The sequence below is a fragment of the Diabrotica undecimpunctata genome, chromosome 7 (genome assembly GCF_040954645.1).
Source record: "Diabrotica undecimpunctata isolate CICGRU chromosome 7, icDiaUnde3, whole genome shotgun sequence".
Taxonomy (NCBI): Eukaryota; Metazoa; Arthropoda; class Insecta; order Coleoptera; family Chrysomelidae; genus Diabrotica; species Diabrotica undecimpunctata.
Window position 1 is genome coordinate 55,148,228 of NC_092809.1, and position 25,694 is coordinate 55,173,921.

At 35.2% G+C, this 25,694-nt stretch overlaps 1 long non-coding RNA gene across 1 annotated transcript; it reads left to right on the plus strand.

Moving 5' to 3' along the window:
* The first annotated feature begins 20,341 nt into the window (after positions 1-20,341).
* On the plus strand, positions 20,342-24,370 carry LOC140446765 (uncharacterized). Its single transcript, XR_011951493.1, has 2 exons — positions 20,342-20,479; positions 24,004-24,370. It is a non-coding gene; the product is annotated as an uncharacterized lncRNA (long non-coding RNA).
* The last annotated feature ends 1,324 nt before the right edge of the window (positions 24,371-25,694 follow it).

A 25,694-nucleotide genomic window follows, 5' to 3' on the forward strand; every position in this document is an offset into this window, starting at 1 on the left:
GCCTACATCTCACGAACAAAAGCTGATAACGAAAAATGCTTAAAACCGTTTATAGGATATTAAGGCTGAACAGAAATGACATAAAAGATAATTAACCCCCATCAACCCCCTAGGCCCCACCCACTACAACCAAAAAAGTTTAAATCGCAAACCGCTACTTGTGATACATCATTAAAAAGACTATAAAACATGCTATCCAATAGTATAAATAATAATTATACAGGGTGAAGCAATAATTGTGAAACTTTGGCTTAAATGGATTTTGTTGATTCTGCTGATGATCCTGTATAATTATTACAGGGTGTTAATATCAGACGGCTTACTATGACTTTTGTGTTTGTAATGCTATCTCCCGGACTATTATTTTTCATGATAAGTGCCCGTCGGAATTTTTTTTTGTTATATAAATACTTAATTTGCCGTTTTTGCAAAACAAGTTGAAAACATCTGTTCTTTGGGTTCTGTCAGATTCAGTAATTTTTGGTTTATTCAAAAATTTTAAATCTCATTAGTTTTCATCATTTGTACGATCGGTACTGTCATTCAGCTGTAGTTGTCACGATGGTTTACAGTATACCTGAACGCGTGGAGATCATTTTCATATTTGCCTCTCAGAACCAGTGTTATTTACGAACAGCTTAAATATTTCATGAAAAGCATCCAGACAAAAATATAAGTTACGTGTACGTCCGCAATTTAGTTGAAAAATTTAGAGAAACAGGATTAGTACAAAATAAAAAAGGGATGCCCCAAGATTACTGCTGATCCACCAAGTATCTGCAATGGCAGAACTTTCACATGAATCGGTTACAAAGGTGTTGAAATTACATAAGTTTCACCCGTACAAAACACAAATTCTTCAAGAACTATGCAATGATAATCCAGACCGACGAATTGAGTGTTGTGAACTTATGACTAAAAGAATTCGCGTTGAACCGAGAATATTAAAAAATATTGGTTTTACTAATGACTGTACTTTTATGCTGAATGGTAATGTAAATAACCAAAACTGTCGGTACTGTAGTATATCGATTGAGAGGAGGTAACTCTGAATATTCTGAAAATCTGAATGTTTGGGCAGGAATATTAGGCGATGTTATAATTGGCACCTTGCTCCTACCAGGCAATTTAAGTGGCGACATTTATTTCGATATGTTAGAAAACACCGTCGAACCTTTTATTGTACATGAATTGGAGAACCAAAGGGACGATCAAGGCAACATAGCTCTAGACGAAGATTTGCTGCACTTCCAGCAAGACGGAGCACCTCCTCTATGCAGCTCCAGTTAGGCACTGGTTAAATACTAATTATCTGAACAAATAGATTGGAAAGATCAAATCAGAACCAGATCAAATATACAGCGAATGGCTAAAATTACTCTCAAATGACAATATAAAAGAACTCACTGTACTTTTCAATCAAATATATGATACCAGTGAAATTCCATCGGACTGGTTAAAATCGATCTTTATTCCTCTACCTAAGAAACCAAACGTTAAGAAATGTAGCGACTGTAGACTCATTAGTTTAATGAGCCATGCCGTTAAAATACTGTTGCATATTCTTCTAAATCGAATTAACAACAAGTGCGAAGAAATAATTAGTCAAGAGCAGTTCGGGTTCCGGAGATGCCTTGGAACTAGAGAAGCACTATTTTCTATGCAAACACTCCTTCAACGATGTTGGGAGGTAAGAAAACCCGTATTTATGTGCTTCATTGATTTTGAAAAGGCATTTGATCGCGTTTAGCATACCAGACTAATTACTGCCTTGCAGAGCATCCAACTAGATGAGAAATGCATCAAACTTATTGCCAAACTTTACTGGAACCAAACAGCCATTATTAATACCAACAACAGAGAATCAAAGCCAATCAGTATTGAACTAGGCGTAAGACAAGGCTGTATACTATCTCCCACCCTCTTTAACGTGTATTCTGAGAATCTATTTAGGGAAGCTTTAAAAGATCAAAAAGGAATTATCATAGGAGGAGAAATAATTAACAATATACGGTACGCCGACGATACTGTGATTCTAGCTGAAAACATCGACGATCTGCAGGAGCTAATCAATAGATCAATAGAGTTGACATGGAATGCAAAAATTGGGGACTGTCGATAAATATCGATAAAACTAAATACATGGTGACCAGTAAAGTGGATATCGGCGCAACCCAACTGATATTAAACCAACAACCGCTGCAGAGAGTTCAGAGATTCAAATACCTTGGATGTTGGATTACCCAAAATCTAAATCCATCCTTCGAAATTCGATGTAGAATTGAACAGGCAAGAAACTCATTTCAAAAATTCTAGCCTCTATTATCCAATACCTCATTAAATTTGGAAATCCGTTAAAAGTTTACAAGATGTTACGTGTGGTCTGTACTTTTGTATGGATGTGAAACTTGGACTTTAAACGCCGATATCATGAATAAAATCGAGGCGTTTGAGATGTGGTTGTATCGAAGAATACTAAAAATTCCATGGACTAGCAGAACCAGAAACGAAGAAGTTCTTCGAAGAATGGGACATCAACGAACTCTATTAAATATTATTAAGAGGCGTAAACTGGAATATCTTGAACATATAATCAGAGGACCAAGATATGAGTTCCTTCGGCTAATTCTCAACGGTAAAATCGAAGGAAAGAAATGGATAGGACGGAAGAAACTCTCTTGGTTGAGGAATTTGCGGCAGTGGACAGGTTTGACAGCGGACCAATTGCTACACGTAGCGCAAGACCGAGATCAGTATAAAAATATTATAAGCATGGTAGTCGCCGACGTTCCGTAGGGATATGGCACTCTAAGAAGAAGAAGAGATTGGAAAGAGAGGTTCTATTGAGTGGCTACCGAGGTCACCAGACTTACCGCCAGCTGACTTTTTCCATGGAGTTACCTCAAGTCAATTGTTTATAAAACTCAACCTGCATCACTTGGGGAACTGCAAAAAAGAATTACGCAAGCATGTCGCGCTATTACTACAACAACACTTGCCAAAGTTCGTGCAGAATTTAAAATAGGCTGTATTATTGTTTAGAAAACAACGAAACCCACTTTGAACATTTACTTAATTGACATTTTCAACAAATTTGTAGTTCAACAAAAACCTCATTAAATTTTCCATTTAAGCCAAAGTTTCACAATTATTGCTTCACCCTGTATAATTATTACTTATACCATTCGATCGCAATTTTTATAGTCTTTTCAATGATGTATCACAAGTAGGGGTTTGCAATTTACACTTTTTTGGTTGTAGTGGGTGGGGCCTAGGGGGTTGATGGGGGTGAGTTCTCGTTCATGTTATTTTAGTTTCCCTTACTCTTGTAGAAACAGTTTTAAGCATTTTTCGTTATCAGCTTTTGTTCTTGAGATATAGCCCATTGTAAGTTTTAAATTTGACACACTGTATCTTATTCTTGCTTTGCCTTGGTAAAGTGGTCACCATTTTTAAGTAAGGGCTCAATATTCCCCCTTTTAGAAATTCTTAATCCTCGACAATATGTCATATTTTATTTTAAATTATAATTTAATTTGTAAACCAAATGATTTTAAAGCAAATTATAAAGGGCTTTTTGCACGTGTTCAATTACCACTGATGATGATTTAATAAGACAGAAATCGTTTTTATCCTTTTAGACATTTTTATGACAAATAAAATAGGTATACCAATTATATAAAGAAAAGTCGATATAGGTACTTCATTTTTAGTTGTTTTGTGGAATCGTAATTATTTTATATCAAGATTTTTTTGTTGCAGGCATCAAAGCAAGATATAATGAATAGCATAAGAAAACATATCCAAGAATGCCAAAAAGAACTAAGCGTATCTGATGATTTTGTTGGCGAAGTGGGATCTAAAACTGAATCTGATCCAAAGAAAGCTGGAGAATTTGCTTGGTGCGTTAATATTAAGACAGGAATACAAACTTTGACAGGAGAATTTGTAGACAATAAAATTAAAGAAATTTTTGAAAATCTTGAGATGGATGAAAATACTGTCAAGATAATTCTGTCGACGTGTAAACTGAAAAAAAGTAGCGGAGCGGGAGAAGCAGCTTTGTTTTACTTTCAGTGCTTAAATGATGTTGTAGATTAGTCAATTAAATAGAATATAAAAAACAGATACTTTTAAAAATAAATAAATTATTGTTCTACAACCGGAGTTTTCTTATCTAATATAACCTAATCTTGAAGATAAACGGAAGTTACATCAAAAATACTTAAATACGTGCTAATGCTTGCTTCAGATTTTGTTTTATGTTAATTTTCCAGAGAATAATGTAAATTCAAAATTATTGTAGTTTTAAACGGTGACATGATCTCATAAATAATATTTTTTGATGTCGGGTATCCTACAAATCCTACTTTTTTACAGATAGATGAATAGAAGTATTAGAAAATATGGGCTTTAGACTTGGAAAAGAAGAGACCAGATGGCCATAAGATAATGATTTATTATGCAGTAAAAAAATTCTAACATAACAGTAATATATTTAATATTGTACAAGATTGTCAAAAAGTCACGTCAGGTATACAGTTGAAAATGTTACGAGGCTAAAAAAGAGGTGCAATTAGTTTAAAACTCAAGAACACATAAGGACTTTTGCGCCTTTAAAAGTTGCATCAGAACACGCGGCGGACTGTGAGTCCGCATATTGAAATAGCAACTATGAGACAGACTAAAAAATTCTTCTGATAAAATAAAATTAACTACTATTACAAACACTTTTTATTAATTATTTTGCATGTTATACATGGTCATTACCATTTTCCACATTTACCACATGAATACTTAGTACTATGGTTCTTTTTCTGTCGTAGTAACTGCAGCCTCCTCTTTGTTGGACAATATTACCAACTGGAGGCGGTAGTGGATCTTTAGTTTCAACGATTTCTGTAATTCTTAATTTCATTGATGATGGCAAACAAGAAAGAGTAGCATGAGAACGAAGGTGATTATCCACTAACTGTCGAGTTAATTTTGTAAAAAAATCTTCTGCTGGTTACATCATCGGGAACGTTGTAATGATTAATGACATTTGCATTAATATCTGCAATATTTAGCAACGAATAGAAAACTACCATTAGCCATCTCCTGGTATTTCTTGAAGTGTTATAGGACACACAGAGATTGTCCACGGTATCAACACCCCTTTAGTATTGTTAAAATCTGACGTTTTATTTTACTTGCGTTTGTAGCTATATAAGCTACTGTTAACTAACCGTGACTTTGGAGGGTTGACAAACTCGGGTGGTAATTCTGTTTTGTTTATACGAATTGTACCAACTAACGTCAGCTTTTTCAAGTACAACGACTCTAATAGATTCATACTTCTTATAATCTTAGGACTACCGCATTGGGAGAGTTTTTCACACCTCATGAGGATCATTAGGTTACTGCTCTACATAGACTTCAACATTTGAAGTAAAGTAATACTTGGAATTAACTAGGGCGGAAATTTTATTTCCATATTTATTGGATTTATTTGGAATATACTACTTAAATAAGCAACGCCCTCGAAACTATTTCCAGTTTCTCATCCACTGTTACCAAATGAAAACGACTATAAGAAGTTTTGCTGTTGGTAACAAAGACATCAAATATTTTTGCTATGGGTGCTAACTTGTCCAGTTTCTTGCATTCTTTGCGAGTTTCAGAATTGTCGAATCTTAAGTGGCGTAAAAGTAATTAAAACCTGTTTAGAGCCATCAAAAGTCGAAATAACACCACTTCTGTTCTTTGGGTATTGTATAAGTCTCATAAATTTAAGCGACTTGAATTTAAGACGCCGGCTAAGTACAATAATCCAAAGAGTGATTGAAGCTCGCACATGTCTCTTGGTGATGTATCTCTTTCATTAGAAAAATTGGCTTTAGTTGTAGCAATATGCTGATTTGTATATACGACAATAATTTTTAACATATCTGTATTAAAAAAGTATTTCCAGATTTCAACTGGAGCTTTCAATATGTTAGTTAAAGTTTTCGGACCAGGTAAATGTATTAATACTTTAAAGATCTGGTTTTATCAATCTTTGATGGAGCGTCTTTTTTCCATATTGTTTTTGCCAATAAACCATGCTTCTGTGACAGGAGATACTTCCACTTCAATATCTAAAATATCTTGTTCGTTCTCTGAGTTATCACTTCTTTCTTCTACATACTCTTCTTCTTGGTGATCATTATCATCATAGAAAGGTTCTTCTTCCTTATCATCTAATAATGCTTCTTCCATCAACTTTTGAAGACGGTTGTGCTCTGATTCGTCAGATACCATCTGCAAAAAATAAACTTCATCAAAAACTGCTTTATTTTCCAAATATTTACAAAGATTATTTGTTTATAAAAATAATTGAATTGCAATATTAAGCAGAAAAAATATTAATTTACACATAAATGTTATCGGAATATATGCTCACATACTAACTAGAATAATATAAGTTAAAAAAATATGCTCCTACCTTTTGTTAATTAAATACTCGAATAAAAAATATAAGATCTGTCAGTTACACCAGTACACGCGCGCGGACTCTCAATCTGCATATTTGTTTATAACTTGGAAACAAGTTAACGTACTAATTACTCAGTCTAGACCATGGTACAATGATCATTGTACCATGGTCTAGACTAACCATCATGAAGTAGCCGAGTGGATGAAGACTTACAAAGCGGCTACAGAATATAGTGGGAGGTATGCGAAAAGTTCTATATTTCAGTCAAACTTCTATATTATTTCATGTCGGTCCGCGGGCGTATAGTGGAAGGTTAATCTAAGAGTTGGATTGACAAAAAAAAGATAACAATGAAATAAATCAATTGTAAAAAGCAAATTTTAATATATATTAGGGAATGTCCTTTAACATCGAGAATAGTCATTTTAGGAAAATATGATAAAGGTTGTGACTCTGACAAATCGGGAGAAAAAAAAGTCTTAATGGAAGGCAATAAACCGATACGTCTTTGTAAAAGAAAATATTTGTATATTTACTATTGGCATCCAGAAATTAGGTAATTAGTAATTAGGGGAGAAGAATCTGCTCAGTATGAAGTGGTATGGATCATAATAATAAAGAAAATTGTTTTTCTACAAGATTAAAATGTTTATATTATCTAAAATTTTAACTGAATACTTAAAATTTACAAAAAAATTATGTCTATACAATTTCAATAGTTCATATGAAGGGTACAGGAAAAAACCAGATATGTCACTTTTTATTGAAAATCTCGGTAGAGGCGCTATTAAGTTTTTCGAATGACGACTTATATTTTCGAGTAGTAAAACTAGGAAAAAACTACCGTATTATGGCGTAAACATTGTCTAAATATGGCGTACCGAATAAAACCCAGCTTAGTCCAAACTAGTTTGAGCTTAGTTTGCAACAGCTTAGTTTTTTTCCTGGGGAAAAAACCAGCGATGTCATGTAAACAAACCGGTTGATGCAATATTCATTTTTAAGAAATGCGTCAGTATTACTAAAATCGCAAAAGTGTAAGTTTTTGTTTGTTTGTGTGATTATTATTAAACAATTATTGCTAATATTAATTCGGAATGGTCCGTTGAGAACAAAATTATGCCTTTAAAAAAAAAAGGATGACTACCGGCCGGATGTCAGAGGTCTCTAAAATGTTATAGATATCAACTCATGAAGCTGGACAGCCTTGTAACTGTTGAAAAATGTAAAGGTAAAGGTTGTAAAGGTTGAAATGCTTTGAGGTAATTAATGAGGCGCAAAGAAAATAAAAATTGAGAGATGAGAAAAATTATTATTTGTTTGGTTTAATTACCGTCTTACCTGTCCAGCATAGAAGGCCTCCTCGAAACGAGAATACTGCCAGTTTCCATGATGCATGTTATGCATATCGAGTTCTAGTTCGCGATTGTGATATTTCCGTGTATGCCAAATCTTTTTGTTTCATTTATGGGATTACAAAAAATTAAATAAATTATATAAAGGACAGCCCTAAAGGAAGTGGTGCAGATCCTAAGGACAGACGTGAAAAGGATAGTGCAACACATGGGAAGCTGCACGACTTAACAAAAGGTTTGGTATGTGACCACATCAAAAATTTTAAGGGTCGTCAGGGCCACTATAGTCTAAAAGATACAAAAAAGACTTATTTACCAGAAGAGCTTACAATCAAAAAGATGTTTAACTTCTTTAAGGAAAAGCATCTAAATGCTAAAGTCTTATATGAGACGTACAGAACATATTTTAATAAAGAATTTAATATTGCTTTTGGATATCCAGAAGATTTTTTTGCAATAAAGCCGACTTTAGTTTTTGTAAACCAAAAAACTGTAGTTATAATACGTTATAATAATGTTAACTTCGGTTTTATGTAAACTACAGTTTATAATTCCCTTTTGAAATAATTTTAATTGATTTTGAACAATCAAATTCAATTTACGCAGTTGTGAAAAGAAATGACATATCTGGTTTTTTCCCTTACCCTTTATATTATTTATTGGTCGGAGTTTTTAACTTAGGCAAGTTTCACCGGTATACGATTCTCATCGCTATGGTTAATTTTTGGTTGAAATGCAAATCTGAGCAAATCTGAGAAAGTACAACGGCAGTCAAATATATAAAACAGAGACGCAAAACCATTAGATTAAAATATTGTAAAATGCAAGGTGCTACAAAAAAAAATAGATACATAAATCCGTTAATCCATAAATCGTTTCAATTACTTGGACTCTATTATTTAAAACAATAGAGGATGCGAAGAAGAATTACGTCGACGTTTTACAATGGACACATCAGCAACGGTCAACTGACTGAAAGCTGGAAAGCCACGGCCAGAACTAAGCACACCAAACTACGCCTGGTATGGGCTCTTATCTTCTCTATTGGCACCTACGCTGCAGAAGCTTGGACCATTAAAAGTCTGACTCACAACACTGTATAATGGTCTGTGAAATGGTGAATCATCACTAGGTATACCATAATTATCAACCCAAATATAATGAGTTATTTTAGACACATAACCAAAAGAAGGAAAGGTGTGGAAGGACTGAAAGGATGAAGAAAAAGTAGATGGTAGAAGAACTTGAGTAGAGAAGATAGAGAAGAGTTTAAAATTGTAGTAGCCAACCTCCATTGAGGAGAGGGCATTTTAAGAAGAAGAAGAAGAAGAACTTGAGGAATATTGTCACTTTGATGGTAAGACCAAATAAAGTAGCACCGATTATTCTCTCTCTCTCTCTTTCTATCTCTCAAAAGTAAAACTATTGTCCTATGTATCCAGAGGAAGTTTCTTACTGGCTATAAGGGCGTTCTGTCAGAGGTGAGATCTTTCTTAACCAGTCTGCCCTGTGTGTAACCTTACTCAGTATAGAGCTCCCCTGCTCATATTTGAATGGTACTTCATTGAATGGATAGAACTTTTAAATATCTGGAGATGGTTAAATGCTAACAATGGGCCTTTATTTTCTGGAAAACGATATTGTTCAACAGAAGTATCCCTATGCAACGTAGAAAAATAATGGTTACTGTTACACTTGATATTTAGATGTGACCGTGGACTTAACAAAAAGCAATAACGATGGAAATGTTGCAAGCATTTACAATGCTGTAAGATCGTTAAAATTGGTTATGAAATTGCGAGAAAATTAAAAGAATAAATACAGCCTATTTCTTAAAAACAATCTTCACATGTAAACCAAAACATATATAACTCGAAAAATGCTTTAATAAATAAAGGCATAACACACAAACCATGCAAGAAAAATCAAATTTTATTCATATAAAAGGCACATTTTGAGCATCTTCTAAAAGGAAATTATTTCATCAAGCAAAGAGTGAAAAAACAAAGAATAACATTGACAATAACAAAAAGGAGACTACAGTGTTTGTGAATTATGCATATGGAAAGAAATATGAATTTTTACAGTTGAACATTTAAAAAATGATTCGGGGCAAGTGCCACATAGGGATAATAAGGAAGAAATGGTTCGCTTGTAATTTTATCCAACTGTTCCGAACAGCAGCCCCGAGAGATAAACTTAAAGCAAAACTTGGTAGCGCATGTGGCACGTGAAGAAGAAACATAAAAAATAAAAAAATTCTTAAAAAATGACAAGTTATACGTGAACTTAAATTTTTAATAACGTCTTGATAAATAGAGAAGTGAATATATAAACACAGCTCAAAGCTTATAGTAGACTAGTATATTCATCAACCCATATAATTCTCTCATATAATTTTAAAATGGTGATAAAACTTGAATTAAAAAAAAATAAATCAAAAAGTCGCAAGAATAATAGAAACAAGAATAAAAACCCAAATAGAACCAACTATGGAAGATACACAATGTGGATTCAGAAAGGACAGAAGCACGCAAGACCACATATTCACAATAAGACAAGTAAGTGAGAAAGTAATCAATAAAAATAGAGAAATACATATATGCTTTATTAATCTAAAAAGTCGTTTAACAGAATACTGTTGTGGATTTATTAAAAGGTTCAATATTTATAACACTTACGGATTTAATTTATTTCTTTATTTATATTAACTTATCTGACAAATTTATATATTATCCGTACGTTACAAATTCGCGAGCGCGGGTTCAGAATTAACTGGCCCTCCATATAAAAATGTTGTATTTATATACGAAATCCTGATATACTAGAACAGCATCGAAAGATCGCTTTGTCTTGCATCGAACAATCGAGAAATATCTAGTTGGAGAATTCACCATAGTTTTGAATCTAGAACCTCCGCCAAATTTCTACAACAAAACAGAATATTATTAGTCATCATATATTTAGGCCAGTATATATTTATCGTAACATTGCCCCCCTCTTAAAAGATGGTTCCTCCTGGAACCTTGTCGGGACTGGAACCGGAACTGTATGCTGGTATCGGCAACGGGACCCTCTTTTACAACTTCCAGTTGTATAAAAATGACAAGGGACGGTTTTCTCTCCGCACAAGGTACTTAGCGGATTGCAACAGACTAACACCTGGACTTCGGTGTCTTTGAAGATCTCCTCCACCATATTTCGGATAACCCTCCAATCTAATTGGCGGCACTCCAACTTTGGCATGGCTAACTTTTGCACGTCGGACTCTAGTACGTGCTCTCTCAATTGAAGTAAGGCTTCCCATACATCTCGGTAGGTAGGTTGGTCACGGGCAGTGTCTTTTGTTACCAGGTAGAAAAGGTAACGTGATGCATCTTGGAGTTTCAAGGTTTTACCGGGAGCTGGCACCTGGCATTGCAGTTCTGCAACTCGACCAAACTTCCTTCGAAAGACGGATGCCAACCCTGGTGCGTCTTTGATACTGGCCGGGATGGTAAGGGCCAGCGAGTAGTCATCGGGGAGCGCGAGTAGATCTTGCTTTTCTTCAGTGGTAACACCATGTCTTGCTTTACCGGTACCTCCATAGGCACCCATGAATTCCTCAAACGTGAGGTTAAACACATCTTGGACTTGGTTTACTTCCACTTCTTCATCTACGTCGTGGTCACCTTCGAAAGATGCCAACCGGTTATGGTGTACTATCATCGGCTTTCCCCTCGGAATCTTGCTTATTCGGTAGATGACATCGTTGATCTTCTCCATGATGAGGTATGGACCTTCCCAAAACTGCTGCAATTTGGGAGAACAACCTTTTCGCTTCTTGGGATTATACAGCCATACTTTGTCGTTCTTCTTAAAGCAACCCTTTTCGGCTTGTGTATCGTACCGTTTCTTCATTCTGTCGCTAGCGATCTGAAGGCGGGAACGGACCAACTCATGTACATTGTCCATTCTTCTTCGTAATTCGATCACATAATCTTCACCTGCTACATCTTCTCCAGGTTTACATCCAAACTCGAGATCACAAGGTAGTCGCATTTCGCGTCCGAATAGGACTCTGGCTGGTGTCTGGCCCGTTGATTCGTTAACAGCAGATCTGTAGGCCATTGTGAAGAACGGAAGGTATTGGTCCCAATCTCGCTGATGATCGGACACCATCTTTGTCAAATACTTGCCAACTGTCCTATTCATTCGTTCTACCATACCATCCGATTGTGGATGATACGCGGTAGTTCTTGTTTTCTTCATGCCTAGTCTATCACATATTCCTTGGAATAGATCACTTTCGAAGTTCCTGCCTTGGTCACTATGGATCTCCAAAGGCACTCCAAATCGGCTGATATATTCTTGGATCAACTTATCTGCAACGGTGGCGGCCTTCTGGTCTGGAAGTGCGTAAATCTCGACCCACTTAGTGAAGTAATCCATTACTACCAACATGTACTTGCCCCCATTTTCACTTTCTGGAAATGGCCCTGCAATGTCCAAAGCTATTCTTTCAAACGGGCTTCCAACATTATATTGTCTCATAGGAGCTCTCCTTTTCCGGTGAGGCCCGTTACTCGTAGCACAAATAGTACATTTCTTACACCAGTCTTTTACGTCGTCGGAACTGTTCATCCAATAAAACCGTTCCCGAATTCGCTGAAGGGTTTTCCTTACACCAAAATGCCCTCCCGATGGACTGTCGTGTAACTGACGAAGTACTTCGGCTATTCTGCTCTTTGGGATCACCAACTGTCTTCTCTTCTCTGAACCGTCATCATTTTCCAGGACTCGTTTAAGCAAGCCATCTTCGATGATAAATGAGTCCCACTGGGCCCAATACGTCTTAACTACTGAGCATAGGTTTGATATTTCCTGCCAAGGTGGTCGACGGTTTTCCTCTTTCCATTTTCGGATTTTCTGTATAACTGGATCTCTCTCTTGTTCTTCCCTTATCTTAGTAGGCGTCCAGTCGTCGTTGACAATCGTCGTTCTTAGCACTGCTGCTTCCTTGGATTCCGTTTTGTTGCAGTGAGGACACTCTGCTGGGCATGGCCTTCTGGAAAGAGAATCAGCGTTTCTGTGGCTAACTCCGGCTCGGTGCTCAATCTTAAAATCGTATTCTTGGAGTCGTTCGATCCACCTGGCTATCTGACCCTCTGGATTCTTAAACTGCATCAACCACTTAAGGGCGGCATGGTCGGTTCGGATTAAAAACTTCCTTCCATAGAGGTATTGATAGAAGTGCTCTACTGATTTCACTACTGCCAGAAGTTCTCTTCTCGTGACGCAATAATTCCGCTCAGGTTTTGAAAGGACTTTACTAAAATATCCGAGGACTCGTTCCTGTCCTCCTTGAATCTGAGACAGCACTCCTCCAACTCCCACGTTACTTGCATCCGTATCTAAGATGAACTCTCCTTCTGGCAGTGGATACCCCAAAATTGGTGCTGTTATTAAATGCTTTTTCAACGTTTCAAAGGCATTTTGGCAGTCTATATCCCAGCGGTATTCTCTTGCTTCCTCTGTAAGTCGCGTTAATGGCTTAGCGATATCTGCAAACTTCTTAATAAACCTCCGGTAGTAAGTACATAGTCCAAGAAAACTTCTCACTTGATGTTTGTCAGTTGGTTTTGGCCATTCCTTAATGGAATCGATTTTTCCCTTATCCACGGCCACTCCTTCTTTACTGACTATATGACCCAGATAATTGACTTTACCTTGAAATAGCTGGCACTTCTTGGGGTTTAGCATCAATTGGGCAGCTTTAAGTCGATTAAAAACGTTTTCTAAATTCCTCAAATGATCTTCGAATGTCTCCCCCAAGACGATTATGTCATCTAAATAAACCAGGCATGTTTTCCAAGATAACCCTCTCAACACATTTTCCATAAGCCTCTCAAATGTCGCAGGAGCATTACAAAGTCCAAATGGCATAACGTTGAATTGCCACAATCCAGATCCTGTGGTGAAGGCTGTCTTTTCTTTATCGACTGGGTCCATTTCTACCTGCCAGTATCCAGACTTCAAATCTAAAGTAGAAAACAATTTACTTCCAGCCAATGTGTCCAATGTGTCATCGATCCGAGGCAGAGGATAACTATCTTTCTTGGTAACGTTGTTCAGCAAACGGTAATCCACACAGAACCTCGTCGTTCCGTCTTTCTTCTTAACCAGGACCACCGGAGAGACCCATGGACTCGTAGAAGGTTCTATCACCCCGTCTTTCTTCATTTCCTGAACAATCGTTTCAGCTTCCTCTCTCTTCGCCTGCGGTAATCGTCGAGCTGTTTGACGAATTGGCTTAGCATTACCAGTATCAATTTTATGCTTAACAACGGTAGTTCTTCCCGTCTTTCCTCCTTTCGGTACGAAAATATCACGATACTGCCGAAGAAATTCCCTTAATTTCCTTTTCTCCATCTGATTTAGAGACTGTCCTGCAACTGCAACCATTTGGTCGAATTTGTCGTTGGAATTATCAGATGTTGTCGCCTGACGAATTATGGATGTCACAGGTACACAAGTTCCTACTTTTGTCTCTTTCTTTATGGTCACTGGGTAGTCGTTGACATTGATAAGTCTCACAGGAATTTCTTTAGCCGAAGTCACCAATTCCTTTCCAATTATGATTCCACGGCCAACCTCATCGTCGTGGTTCCAAGGCTCCATCATAACAGGTCTCCCTTCGTCTACAATTCCCTGTAGTCGCGCTACTATGATCGTTTCGCTTCTCGCAGGCACGACTGTATCTTCTGTAATGGCTGCTTGCACAGTGTTGTCATTATGTGGATGGAGAAATACCTCCTCGTTGCCAACTTTGATTACCTTATTCTTAAAATCCAATTGGAATCCATGCATATTCATTACGTCCATTCCTAATATAACATCCTCTTCGATGTCAGCAACTATAACAGTATGGACAAACTTTTCTGCCCCAATTCCCAATTGTACCTGGATTTCTCCATGAATGTTGGCATTTTCACCTGTAGCGGTCCGAAGTCGTAACCTCGTTGGTAACAGTTTCTTTCGGCTGTTTATAACTGTCGGGCGTATAATGGTTCTGGTCGCTCCGGTATCCACCAACAACGTATGCTTTTTACCATTTATGTCTCCATCTACATATACACTATCTTCACGACATTTCAAAGAAGCTATTAGTATGAGAGGGTCTTTGGAAACGTTCTGGGTCGAAGCTGCCCCCCTAAGGCTGACCCGTTCTAGTTTTCCTGATGGTGAGTTTCTTGATTTGCGTCGTACCTAGGGTGCTTACAGGAGCTTCGTACGTGTCCTATTTCGCCACAATTCCAGCATCTGATGGTCTTCGTTTTCTTGTATGTCATGCTTTTCATCATATTAACGAGCTGGTCAAGTTTATCTTCATCTCCTTCCTCTTTTACAGTCCTAACTTTACTGTACCCGCCAGAGGCCTGCGTAGCTGACTCGTATTCGAGGGCGGCGGATAGGACATCAACCAGCGTCTTGTGACGAGCTAATCGCAGTGTTCTCTGCATTTCATGATCACGAAGACCATCAATAAACGTTTGAACGGCCAATTTTTCCATCATGTCTTCGGGAGCTGTTGGATAAGCATATCGTACTAATCTGGCAATATCTACCTCATATTCTTGAAGAGCCTCATCTTTCTTCTGTCTACGATTTTTAAGCTGTGACTGATATACATGCTCCAAATGTTCGTGGCCATATCGCATATTTAACCTCTTCTTCAGTTGTTCGAAATCATCGGTCTCCTCTACGGCTATGGTCTGAAGCACATCTAAGGCATCTCCTCGAAGAGCGATAGTCAGGTTTACAGCCTTTTCTTTTTCAGACCATCCATTTGCTCTTGCGGCTGATTCGAACTGTTTCATGTAGTTGTTCCATGATGATTTTCCGTCGAAAGTTGGGACTTTAACATGAATAGAACCTCCACTTCCTTCAAATTTCGGCCGTGTCTCCAACTTAAATTTCGTCTCGTCTTCTTTTATCTCCACTGTAATCGGATTGTTACCTCTCTCTGCTGTCCCTGTTTCTTCCATCTTCCTTTCCATCTCTTTAATCTTTTCTTCGAAGGCCAACTTATCGGCAGCAACTTGGTTTTTTAGCGAAGACACTCTATCGTCAAGAGCAGATATTTCAGAAGTGACTTTAGAGATGTTAGCAGAAACTTTGCTTTCCAGAGAAGAAATCTCGTTAGACACTTTGCTTTCTAAAGAAGCGATGTCGCCGGATACTTTGTTCTCCAATGATGCGATGTCGCCGGAAACTTTGGCTACATCAGAAGACACTTTCGAAATATCGTCAGAAACTTTGTTCTCTAATGATGCGATATCACCGGAAACTTTGTTCTCTAATTTCGAAATCGACGAGATGACAGCATCTTCAAATATATAAGTCTCTGGATCTAGTCCTTCTTCTAGCAAAGCGTTCTTTAGTCGTTGGACTAACTCAGCCTTTTTTCCGGTAGAAGCTAATTCTCTGTCTTCAAGATGTCTTCTTAAATTAGTCACTGTCAGCTCATAAATCGTAGCCATTTTCACAATTTATTTTATATTCACTTGTATTATTATTATAAGTCTAATTTATGTTCGATCTCACTCTGACACCATTTGTTGTGGATTTATTAAAAGGTTCAATATTTATAACACTTACGGATTTAATTTATTTCTTTATTTATATTAACTTATCTGACAAATTTATATATTATCCGTACGTTACAAATTCGCGAGCGCGGGTTCAGAATTAACTGGCCCTCCATATAAAAATGTTGTATTTATATACGAAATCCTGATATACTAGAACAGCATCGAAAGATCGCTTTGTCTTGCATCGAACAATCGAGAAATATCTAGTTGGAGAATTCACCATAGTTTTGAATCTAGAACCTCCGCCAAATTTCTACAACAAAACAGAATATTATTAGTCATCATATATTTAGGCCAGTATATATTTATCGTAACAATACAAAGAAAGGACGTACGGAGGACATTAAAGGAAAGAGGAGTTGACAGGATAACAATTGATGTAATGAAGAATATGTACAATAATAATACAAATACGGTGAGAACCAACAACGAGGAATCCGAAGAATTTACTACAAGTCAAGGCATCAAACAGGGATGCGTGTTGAGCCCACTGCTGTTCTCAGTGATACTGGATGAAGCAATAAAGAAAACCAAGAGAAGAATGAGAAAACTAACATTAGGATACTGGCAAATGAAACAGACTCAACTATCAGAGCTTCTATTTGCAGACGACACAGAACAGAGAAGACCCACAGAACAACCTTGAAATCCTAGAAGAAGAACTGTCAAACATAAATATGAAAATAAATACAGAGAAAATAAAAACAATGATAATTTCAAATAAGAGAAAGACACACGCAATACAATTAAACGGAAAACAACTAGAACAAGTATAAAATTTTAAAAGGAGTAATAATTGAATTAAACGGTAAACAAGACATGGAAATAAATAAGAGAATGGGACAAACAGGAAGCTTATTTAGCACTATGAAAACAACATTTTTGGGGAAAAAAGAAATACCGGAGAAGGTAAAAACGGCAGTCGTTAAATCAGTAGTTAGACCTACAATCATGTATAATAGCCAGTCATGGACATTGACTGGGAGACAAAAATCTCGAGTCAATGTTATGGAAATAGGTTCAATGAGGTCAATAAACGAAAATATAGTAGAGGGGCAACTAAGCTGGTTCGGGCAAGCTGTGTAGAATGTCGAATGAAATATTAACAAAACGAGTGTTTGATACGAGAGTGCAAGGGAAAAACAAACGAGGAAGACTAAGAGTTAGGTGGGTAGACGAAATCAGAAATAAAGTTGAGAACAAAGGATTGACATGGGAAAGTGCACGAAATCTAACACATAACCGGAAAGCATGGAGACAACAGTGCAAAACTTAACTTTACCAGCCTTACACCTAACGGTGGAAAGGCTTCGGACTAAGTAAGTGAGTAAGTAAATCAAAAAGTCAAAATTCTAAAATTTCTACTATTTGTTGTTAACCAAAATTCAGGTTCTTTCTACTATTTTCAAAGCAAACAGATGGCGAATAAAGCCACATGGCTATCTAAAATTGCATTCCACGTCATAATAATGATACAGAAAATATAGTTAGAAGTTAATTTCACGTATTGTGCCTCTAAAATTCGCTTTATAAGTATTTCGTTCTTTTTACGAATCATCAGAGCGCATCAGTATAATATAAGCGAATTGTAGAAGCACTATACGTGAAACCAAATCTTAACTGTTCTTTCTATATCAATAATTAACTCGTATTTTAAGTATTAGAAGCCAGTTCATAACAGGTTCCTACTTAGATGGATCGATATGACGTGGATGCAATTTTAGATTCACCATGTGCCTTTATTTATCGTCTGCTTGCTTTGAAAATCGTAGAAAGCACATATTTAATTGACAATCTGAATTTTGGTTTTGAACAAGTAGTAGCAAAATCTCTCATAAAAACCAGCTTAACCTATGGTACAGAGACATGGAGACTAACAGAAAGCAATAAAAGAAAACTCGAAGAAACAGAAATGGATGCATTTAGACGATCACTTCGAATTTCTAGAGCAGACAGAATTAGAAACGATGAAATAAGAAATCGGATGGGGGTAGATGGATCACTGGCAACAGACATAGAAAGGAAACAACTTATATGGTATGGCCATGTTCAAAGAATGCCAGAAACAAGACTACCAAAAATCGCCATGAAATGGATACCACCAAATCGTAAGAAACGAGGAAGACCAAAAAGAACATGGAAGGAGGGAATAACAAAGGCAATGAGCTCCCGAGACTTGACCGAAGAACAATGGAATGATAGAAATTCGTGGAAATTAGGCATCGGACAACGACGCAAGACGTTTTGAAACCGATATATATATACAAGTAGTAGCAATCATCCGATTTGTATTTTTTGCTTTACTTTTAGATGTATGCGTCTTTAGGGAGTTATTTAATTATTACTTCCTTTAACGGAAAATATTTGATTTCACGTTTAAGGCTTCCTACTGAGGCGCTCTAATAAATCGGAAAAAGGACGAAATATGTATAAGCAAATTGTAGAAGCAATATATGTGAAATCAAATGTTAACTGTCTTTTTTATAAAAGAAAAATATTTATTGTTTTCAGAAAGGACATATTAACAAAATAAAGAATCAATCGATAGTTGTAAAATTTTACAGCTTATTTACATTTTTCTATCTTTGATATATACTATGCATGTCAGCTGAGTCAGTAGAAGTCAAAAACTGAGAGATAAAAGAAATGCCATTGTTAAATACTCATTTACAAACAATGAAAATCTGTCATTTCTTTAACTATCTTTTTAATATTAATAACCGTGATATTTCATTTTCATTATAATGTTATTATTTTGTAATTTATAAAATAATTTTTAAACGATTTAATTAGTTTTAAATTGACTTTAACTTTTACATCATTTGGTTTGTCAAAACAGGTTAATTTTTTATTTTTAATATTTAAAATAATATACTGGAGAAACATATAACCCCGTTATATATATATATATATATATATATATATATATATATATATATATATATATATATATATATATATATATATATATATATATATATATATATATATATGTAGTGCTACTTTGAAGTAGCAAAAGTGTTTAAATATCTGGGGACGGTAATCAGTAATTACAGATAAAAACCACATAAAAAAAGAGATCTCAGCAAGGATATGAAAGTGAAACATAAACTCTGCATCAGTGGGAAATAAATAAGCTGCTGGTATTTGAAAGGACGGTTCTTAGAATGTTATTTGGACACCAAAGGGATGAATTGACAGGATGACAGGATAGTGGAAAAGGCGCCGCAATGCTGAATTGGTGACTGTCTATGGTACTGAAAACATCGTCAGGAAGGGCGGGTCATGTGGTAAAATTAGACGAAGACAGAGTGCTAAAGACAGTGTTTTTTGAGAGACCAGACGGTAGAAGATCAGTAGGTCGTCCCAGAAAAAGATTAAAGGATGATTTTTAAGCTGATTTACGTATATGAAAAACAATATAATTTTTTTTAAGTGTTTTTTTTTCTCTAGTCTCACTTTTTTAATAATAAAAAAGTGTTAGAGGACTTTTTTGTTCCAAATTGTGTATTATATCCACACCTTAAAGAAACGCACCATATTCGGGAACGCCTTGTAAAATCCCCTTCTCTCCTTTATAGTTGTTTATTTGGATTCTCTGTTCCTGGATTCTCTGTGAACATTTTGAGGGTTTTTAGCAACCAACAAATATTTGGTTTTTTCATCTTTTAGAAATCCTAGTTCAATTCGTTCATAACCTTTATAAAATACTGTACTACATCTCTCATACTTCTGTATTCAAAGTAGTTACTTTTGCTTTTATATGAAATCATTGCGTGATCATAAAAAAAACTATCCTCATTTGTGTGCCACTCGAAATTTAGTGTGGGTTCCGCGGCACCCGCTGTGGCTACGCCTATGCTGCCACATCATTTGTTTTATCAGAACAGGTTTATAATGTTTGTTTATATACTGGATGAAGAGATTTATCAGTTATTCAACATTCGGATACTACGATGCCGTTTAAACAAGTATTTTATCTTTGTGTCTTTCTTTTGTCCGTACAAGGACTGGAAGATAATGATTTTATATCCGTAAGTTTTGAATTTTATTATAACACATTTACTTTTATATTTCATAAAGTATATTTTGTAAATTTAAATAAAAATGTACCAATATGTGTTAGAATTTTTGTAGCTTTTGAGTGTAGAACACAAATAAATAATATTAGTCCAATAAACAAAAAAGAAAATGTAAAGTAATTCGTTTTAGACCGAATCCTTACAAAAATTGAAGTTTTGGTATGAAAATATGAAAAATATGGTCCTAAGTATCACTTTAAAATAACGGCATCATTGTTTAAACATTGATTTTATACTAAAAATAAACGAAAATCACTTTTTTTAATACTATTTTCTTAACTAGTTTAAGAAAAAAGTAAGTTTTCACTTTTGTTTGTTTGACAGATTATAAAAAAAATAATTTATCTGAGACCTTCTAAATTAAATTTGGTTAATAATTTATTTAGCCAATTACGAAAAACTGCAAAAACTTGTAGGAGCAGTAAACATAGAAAAAGGCGTAAATAAATAAAAAAAACAAGTTTCATAAAAATGTCGTTTAACACCCTTAAGAAACACATAAGTTTTTGTTGAAAAATATTTATTTATTTAAAAGATATTCCAATTGTTTATAAGGAAGTTGTTTTTTTTTATAATGAAGAACGTGGTTGTTTCCGTTACCTTGGAACACTTTAAAAAATCTCATTTTGTTCGTTTTTATCTATATTTTTAATTATGTTAGTTCAAATACCATTTTCAAAATTATAACTTCCTAAAGTTAAGTTTAAATAATGACCTAATTTGTTTATAAAGTTTTTCGTTAACAACTTTGCGAGTTGTTCCAAAAAACCAAGTTGTTCTAGGACCATTTTTAACCGATATAGCATTTTTTTTTCAAAAATTCACCATTTGTTTATTTATTAATAATAATAAGAAATGAAACTGTTCAAATATAACATTTAATTCTTACTTGAGAATGACTATTTTAAAAATTGAAAATAGTTTATTTTATTAGGATAAGTTACCATTTGAAAAGTGGGAGTTTTAAATAACTCCAAACATCAAAAGTTGTGGGGACAATTAACTCATCGCTTTTAAAAGTGAAATCGGATTTTTAAAGTAAATTCGTCTGAAAAGTTTACATTATCTCCGAAAGTACTAGGTCAATTTTGATGATTTTTTTAATCTGGGCTATCTCGGGAAAATAATAATAAGTACAGGGTCAGTTTTGAAATAAATATTTATTTCCGTCGACCGCCCATTTATGATCAATTTTAACACCCTCAAAATCATTGATTAATGACCCCTATTAATGAATGATTTTCTATTAATGAACGATTTTATTATAGGCAACACAACATACATTGCTTGCATAAATTTATTAAACGCTCTGTGATTGACAGTGACCTGTGGTGTAGGCAACCAAACATATACCTATTTATATTCCCACTAAAAAATTAATTTAAAATGAAGTAGCCGCTGTTAGTACTATCTGTCATTGTATGTCATTATTTACTTTATTGTTTAAAATTCTGTGTATTCGAAAAATTAAAGGACGGATATTGACGAAGAGTTTAATTTAACTCCACCAGAATTTAACTTCTTCTATCACAGAATTTATAGAGGTCCAAGAAGACTTAAATATAAATTTGTTAAAATGCTATACAGCAGATAATCATTTATCGATATCTTTCTTTAATTTCAGTAATTGCACCATTTCGAAATTATTGTTTACTATAATAAAACTACCACTAGGGAAACTTTGAATAAAGTCAATGATAGCTAAAAAAATTGTTGTTTATCGTTAAGTAAATAAATATTTAAACTAAGATATCTTTATTTCTGAAAAGTACGGTCGACGGAAAAGTTTTGTAACGAACTCGTGAATTAAAATGGCGATTAACAATCTCGAACATTAACTTAAAATATCTCAATTGTTAATCGCCCTTATTAATACACTTGTTGGTTAAATAACTATTAATTCATCACAAACAAACTATAAACAAATTGTTTTTTCCGTAATTTCATTCTATTTTTTCTATTTCTGTTTCTATTTTAAAGAATACTACTTCTCAATTTTTTTATGATTCTCTACATTCCCCGTTAAACTAATCACATTTCAACGCTGTGCGAACACGTCAAAATTGGATGATGTGGAATGATTTATAAGGAAATAACAAATAGTAAAACTAAAAACCTAGATCTAGCAATAATTTCTTCGTTTTTTACGTAACATTGTGCGATGTTTCTGTTTAAATATACATATTTTATACACATATATATATATATATATATATATATATATATATATATATATATATATATATATATATATATACATATATATATACATCGCCACGTATATATAGGCATATATATATATAGGCATCGCCACTGGTTGCCGATAGGTCAACTAACGGTTACAAGTTCGCAAAATTGATATCAGTTTTAGAACTTCTGAGAATGCACGTGTTGTTTGTACGTTGTTTTTCTTTAAATATGGCTGTTCTGTTTTTTAAAAATCTTTTATTAGTGTACAGTTGTTCAAAGAGTGATCTTGTGCAATTGTTAAATTTAAAACTATGGCTGAAAGATTTGCTAGATCTGTTGAAATTGTTACTTTGATTGATAATGGAATGAGTCAAAGAAAAGTGGCCAGACAGCTTGAAGTCAGTCGTTGTATGGTCCAAAAAACATACCAATGATTCGTAGAGACTGAATATCACGAACGACGGCCAGAATCAGCCGCGAGAAGAATCACGACGGCCAGAGATGACCGTTCTTTACAACGCACTTCTTTACAAAATCGGTTCTTTACGACTAGAAAAATCCAAAACCGTTTTCAAAATCCTTACAGGTGTACATTAAGCACTGCTACAGTGAGAAAAGGTTAAGGGAATTTGATCTAAGGGCTCGCTGTCCAGCAACAGTACCTTTGTTAACAGCAGCACATCGACAACGCCCATTTGAGTTTACAAGAGACCACGAGCATTAATCCGTGAAGGGCGTATTGATCTCCAGTTTATTAATTAAGAAGGGTTGAATGCTCACCGGTACATTACCGAAATTCTAGACGAGCATGCAATGCCTTTTGCTCGGTTTGCCGGCGAAAACTTTATTTTCACGCGAGACAACGTGCTGCCACACGTAGCCAGGATGGTAACAATACCTGGAAACCTTCAGTATGCCAAAAATGAATTGAATGTCTCAAAGCCCAGCTTCGAATCCGATTGATCAGGTTTGGGACTAACTCATACGAAGAGTAAGAAACAGAATACCTGCTCCAATAAATCATGAGCAGTTTGGATTGGAGCTCATGGAAGAATGAGAAGATTTTCCTCAAGACAACATCCAGAATTTAATCGATTAAATTTTAAGTCGAATAGAGAGTGTAATTCAAAATAGAGATGGTAATGCAAAATATTACGAATCACGTTTTTATTGTTACTTTAATAAGGAAAACAGAAAAAGTATACAATGTTAATTTTTAAAAATTTTGCAATAAAATCTTCATTTTGGCATCACAGTTTGTTATTTTGTTTATTTTTTGTTTTTAGGTCGACCTGGGAAATAACCAAAAAGATCTGCAATGGGACGTAAAACTAGTGAGTAATTGCAAACGTGACCCAGCTGAACCAATCTCCAAGTTCTCCCCAGAAAATTATGTGTATGAAAAAATTCAAGCTAATGACTATGATTTTCTTGTGTGTTTGTTCATAAACAACGGTATATTAAATTCAGAAGGGCAGTTGGTGGCGGAGAAAATTGCGAAGTTCTTTTCAATTAATCAAGCGAGCGCTGAAGATATTGCCAAAAAGTGTAATTTACCAAGAGGTGCTAAACTTCCAGAACAAGCTTTACACTTTATGAGATGTTCTAGTCTGTAAGAAACTTTTTAGGTATCAATAAATTATGTTTCTCTTATTACTGATGTGTTATTTTCCTCTTCACCGTTTTACGTTTTTTCACTTCTACTTGCAAAAAACCCTACTAAGAATGTATGTGCTTTGGATGAAAGACATTTTGGCTGTAATCTCCTGCATTTACAGGTAAGTAGGTACTACAAAATACACAACTATATAAAGAACAGCAATGTAACCGGAGTGGATCATTACCAAAGATAATCAATCAGGGATCTGAAATTTTACCGGACGTAACACCCAATGAAGTTCGAAGGTCAGTGCAAGAAATGAAAAACAATAAGTCCCCCGGAGGCGATGAAATAGTGGCAGATGCCTTGAAAGTGCCTGGAAAAAGATTATGGCAGGTCCTTGCCAAACTATTCACTAGATGTTTGCAGGAAGCAATAACACCAACCCAGTGGTATAACGCAGAAATTATCATACTTCATAAAAAAGGGGATGCTACCGACCTCATGAATTACATGCCCATAAGTCTATTTTCACATATTTATAAACTATTTACAAAAATAATTACGAAACGACTAGAAAATAAATTGGAATTTTATCAGCCCATAGAACAGGAGGGTTTTAGAAAAGACTATGGAACAAACGATCACCTACTGGTAATAAAAAATCTTATAGAAAAATGCACTGAATATAATAAACCACTAGCTTTAATATTTGTAGATTATAAAAAGGCATTCGACACCGTAAATCAACAAAAAATGTTGAAAGCCTTGACAGAATGCCCAATTGACTATCGGTATATAAATATAATTAAACACATATACTAAAACGCAACACCCAGTGTTAGAGTGGGTGATCGTCAAACCCAGAAATTTCCGATACAACGTGGAGTACGCCAGGGGGACACCATATCGCCGAAACTGTTCACTACGCTTTTGGAATATATATGTAAAAAGGCAAAACTGACCGACAAGGGCATAAACATAAACGGAGAAAAGCTAAGCCATCTAAGGTTTGCAGATGATATTGTACTAATAGCTGATAGGATGGATGAGGCCAAAGAACTTTTAAATCAGCTCTACCTTTCCTCCCTAGAAGGGGGATTGAAAATAAATATATCTAAAACCCAGATGATGACAAATCTTATAGTCAGCGAAGATATATGCGTAGGAACAAGATCCATAGACCAGGTAATGGCCTATAAATACCTAGGTCATGAGATTCGCACAGAAAAAGGTAACCAAACCGTTGAGCTTCTCCGTCGTATAAGACTGACTTGGGCAGCCTTCGGCAAGCTGAACCATATTTTCAAATCGTCTGATATTCCAATATGCCTTAAAAGAAAAACGTTTAATCAGTGTGTTTTGCCAGTGTTAACT